Source organism: Psammomys obesus, unplaced genomic scaffold (assembly GCF_907164565.1).
Source record: "Psammomys obesus unplaced genomic scaffold, mPsaObe1.curated_primary_1811, whole genome shotgun sequence".
Lineage (NCBI taxonomy): Eukaryota > Metazoa > Chordata > Mammalia > Rodentia > Muridae > Psammomys > Psammomys obesus.
Window position 1 is genome coordinate 6,048,071 of NW_026592118.1, and position 4,933 is coordinate 6,053,003.

A 4,933-nucleotide genomic window follows, 5' to 3' on the forward strand; every position below is an offset into this window, starting at 1 on the left:
ACACACACACACACACACACACACACACACACACACACACACACACACAAATTCAGCTTTAGGGTTTGCTGTTTCCTGAGGATAATTCATTTTTGTGGCAATCTACATCTTTTGGGAAAATCTATGTTAAAGTGATAGGTAACGAAGAATTGTTGCTATATTAAAAAGAGTAAAACTAAATACTTGGAGCAAATGGCATCATTGCTCAATGTGAATCTAGTGGATAAAATAGCAAATGGGATTCTCAAGGCTGACAGTAGAACCCCTGGTCTGATTGGCTTTTCTTCAAGTGAATTATATAATTTTATATCATAATATATCATTTTAATATATACACGTTATATATTTTTATTATTATTATCATTTATTGCAATTTGTTCAGTTTGTATCCTGGCTGTGTCCCCCTCCCTCGTCTCCTCCCAATTCCACCTTTCCTTCCTCTTCTCCTCCTATGCCCCTCCTTAAGTCCACTGATAGGTGAGGCCTTCCTTCCCTTTTACCTGACTTTAGCCTATCAGGTCTCATCAGGACTCATTGCATTGTCTTCCTCTGGCAAGGCTGCACCCTCCAGGAGGGTGATGAGAGAGCCAATTGGCTTTTTAACCACAATTCTCCTTTTATCTGGAAGCCAAGGAAAACTTGTACTCAACACATCCTCTTCAGAAACCATCACTTTTTACGTCATAACCCTAGGCTTTTCTCACTAGTACAAAGATGAGCGTCTAATTCAGACTGGGCAGCTGCTGAAGCTAAAGTCACTCACTTTAGACCTAGTCATAGGACACAAGCTGGGAAAATCAGGAATCCCACACACCCACTTTTTTGAAGTATAGCATTGTGTCAGCTTGACATTTTCTTTTCTCTGACAAGTGAACCTTTGAGAGGATGAGCTTTGTGGGTGTTTGTAGCCATGACCCCCTAGAAAATGCAAGCCAGTCTCTGAGAGAGAGGTCAATGTGCCAAAACGCAAGAAGGGAGCTGTTGTGATACAGTCTGCGTTCCAGATCTCCCTGCCCTCTGCAGTTTGCCTACACAAACCAGCACTCCCTTGCCTTAAGCAATTCGAGCTTACTTTATGTCCGTGTAGCAGTGTGAGTCTTAAGCACAAATATTGCTGTGCTGTGTAATTCTCAGGCTAACCCTGCAGCATAGCGCTGAAATGTGTCCACAGAAGACAGCCTTCCTGGATGATTCTGCCTTTACTCCTCTCTTTCGCCTCACTAAAATGGCACTTCAGCTGCAAGCCCTGAGAATGAACCCAGGGTCTGAGACAACCTACAACATGTGATAAATTATTCATAACAATGATATAATTGAAGATAGCATGTACTGTAACTCTCTCAGTGCCACCAATGAGAAATTTCAGGTGAGAAATGTTATTCTAGCAGATAGATCTCTCACAACTTTGCTTCCCTTAAAGAAATCACCCTACTTTTTACTGATTAAAAACATTTATACTGTGAAACCAGGACAATGCAGGTCATTTCTTCAGTATATAATTTGGAAGAACATTGATAGAGCAAAAGAAGACCCAGGCTTGAGTTCCTAAAAATCCATGCTCCTGGCTTCCCAGAAAAATAGTATAAGGAACTGTTGAATCTCTCTGTAACTCTGTTTTCCCTCCTGTGAAATAGAACCACATTAGCCTCAACTGGGTTACACTATTTAGTGAAAATTAAATAAGATTAAATATACAAAATTCAATTTAAGCTAAGTGTATGTATTTCAGTGAAATATACCTATTTTAGTTATAATAAGCTACAATTAAACAGATTTTTATATTATATGTAAGGCTATTTGGTTTTGTTTTACTTTCTTTTTTTTAAATAAGGAAACACTTTCATTGATCATGAATATTTTATACTACTCAAAATGATGTAAATTAAATCTTTCTATATCATAATTAGGAACTGAAGTTTCATTGTACACTGGAGGCAAATCAAAGGTTGGGACCAGGAAGAGACAGGTTGTTAGGCTCTGAAGGAAATAAGGCTGTTTGCGAAAGAAAGCCTCAGCTTCAGGCTGCCTGTCTTCAGTGAGGCAAAACCACATCACTCACAGCTTAGACAACTTCCTTTTTTCCTGCTGTTTCTTAGAATCTCTACCCTGAGCTCACAAAAAAAAAAAAAAAAAAAAAAGACTGAAAAGAAAGCAAAGGAAGCTAAAGGTATTGTTCAATGGCGATCGAAATCACAAGTACAGAAAAGTCACGGACAGCAGCGTCACTGCCAGAGAGTGGAGCTGTCTGGTCCCTGAAGTCTCCGAAGGTCTGGGTGGGCAGCTAGGGGCTGCAAAAAGGAGCTAGCTTCCTCTTGTTTAACTGCTCATTGCTCAGTTTCTCTGCCAGTATTGTAGGAACATGACTGGAACAGCACAAAAGCTCACAGAGGTGTCAAACAGCAGGGATGAGGAGCTGAGCTTTCCCTCATCCGTGAAGGAGTCAATTAAAGAACAAAGACAGCTTTTGGGTTTTAAGAGCATCAACCCGTCCTAGCAGCTAGAGAATTCTCATTTATAGTTTGAATAAAATCTCCTTACATTTTTTGACAAAGAAAATGTGATTAATTTGATGCTTTTGTGCTCCTAAGTATCATTATCAAAGCATTTTTCTTATGTTTTTAACTATGTGCACCTCTGTCTAATATTATTGCCCTTGTAAGAGCTAGACTAAGATCAAACAACCAACACCAGGGAATCTTGTAGAGTGCTCCAATACTTTACCATCATCATCTTTTTTCTTCTTCTTCTTATAATGATTTCTTATGTTCAAGCACCAAAGAGGCCAAGAAGGAAACCAGAAAAGGAACAAAGCAATTCCTCTGTCAAGATGTCTGTCATTGCGGTTAGAGTTGACTTCACCTCCCTCTGTAAAGTGCACATCGTAAACGAATCTCGATCCTGCCATTTAGATAAGATTATTTCAATAGACGTCAGCTCTAGCAATGGATTTTCTCTCTTTCTTTCACTGATACTGTTTGGGCAGGGATAGGTGACTACTATTTGACAGAAGCTTATCATGTCTGAATTACGTCTGTGCTTCTGTACCAGAAGCAAAGCACTGTGCTTAGATCAGGTGAACCTGAAGGTGGGTCTGTTGGTTTTTCTAAATATCAATAAACTAAGTGCAGCAATGTTCTTTGAGTTGGTTAATAAAGTCTTTGGGTTTTTTTTCCTTACAATTTATTTATTGTATATCCCAATTGTATCCCCTTGCATATCCCCTCCCTCAACTCCTCCCAGACCTTCCCTTCCTCCTATCCCCTTCCTCTAGTCCACTGAAAGGGGGAGTTCTCTTCCCCTGTGATCTGTCCCTGGACTCTCATCAGGACTGCCTGAATCCTCTCCTCTTTGGCCAGGCAAGGCCGCATCATCAGGGGCAAGTGATCAAAGAGCAAGCAACTGAGTTCATGACTGAGGCAGATCCTGCTCCCCTTACTCAGAGACCCACATGAAGACTGAGCTGCCTATCAGCTACATCTCAGGAGGGTGTCTAGGTCCTCTCCATGCATGATCCTTGGTTGGTGCAAGTCTCTGCAGGATCCCCTAGGCTCAAATTTTTTAGCTTTGAAGAAAACTTAGAATAGGACTACCTCAAGCTCCAGGTATACCACTCCTGGGCATATACCCAAAAGATACCCCACCATTCAACAAGGACATTTGCTCAACTATGTTCATAGCAGTTTTATTTGTAATAGCCAGAATCTGGAAACAGCCTAGATGCCCCTCAGTTGAGAAATGAATACAGAAATTGTGATACATCTACACAATGGAATATTACTCAGCAATGAAAAACAAGGAAATCATAAAATCTGCAGGTAAATGCAGGTGGGACTTGGAAAGGATCATCCTGAATGAGGTATCCCAGAAACAGAAAGACACACATGATATGTACTCACTTGTGAGTGGATATTAGCCATATAATATAGGATAAACATGCTATAATCTATAGACCTAAAGAAGTTAACCACAAGGAGGATCCTAGGGGAGATGCTTAAATCTCATTCAGGATGGCAAACAGGATAGACACCAGAAGCAGTGGAAGAGAGGAAACATGATGAGAGCCTACTATAGAGGGTCCTCTGAAAGGCTCCACCCAACAAGTGATGGAAACAGATGGGGAGACTCACAGCCAAACTTTGGGCAGAGTGCAGGGAGTCTTATCGAAGAAGTGGGGGACAGAAGGACATGGAGGGGACTGGAGCCCCACAAGGTTAATGAAATCTTCACTGAACACATGCGATGTGTAAAACTGACTTAAAGACACATTTATGTGTTGATGCAGAATAACTTCTACTTGTTCTCTTCTTTCTTTCTTTCCTTCTTTCTTTCTTTCTTTCTTTCTTTCTTTCCTTCTTTCTTTCTTTCTTTCTTTCTTTCTTTCTTTCTTTCTTTCTTTCTTTCTTTTAATGTTTTGAAACCAGAGCTTTGCCCACATTACATAAGTTGTCTTCCGTCAGGCTACTTTTGTAAGGGGGCATGCAAATATGAATTTAAGTGTGAATGTGAGTATATACATGTGTTTTGTAAATGTACAGGCCAGAGGTCAACCTTAAGTATCTTTCTTTTCTTTTTTTTTTTTTTAAGACAGGAGTCTCTCATTGGCCTGGTACAGAAAATAGGCTAGGTTGGTAGGTCAGCCAATCTCAAGAATGTAGTGCCGGAATTACAAGTAGGCACAAAACATTCGGTGTTTTTGTTTCTTTGTTTGTTTGAGACCAGGTTCTGGGGATCAAACTCAGGTCTTCACAGCTACAAGGCAAGCACTCTCCTAACCGCGTAACATTTAGGACAGTTTACTGGACTCAACTATACGCTACAGTGGTATTACTTGATGTTAAAGACACTATAGGAGTGGAGTTCATCTCAACTGAAAACAAAAAACAAGCAATAATAATTATTGTAGAGATCACCTCACCTGCTATTCATTCTATCT

General features: G+C 40.2%; 1 pseudogene; it reads right to left on the minus strand.

Annotated features, from left to right (window-relative positions):
* Positions 1–2,752, minus strand: part of LOC129681075 (40S ribosomal protein S26-like) — a 6,539-nt pseudogene extending 3,787 nt beyond the window's left edge.
* Positions 2,753–4,933: the final 2,181 nt, after the last annotated feature.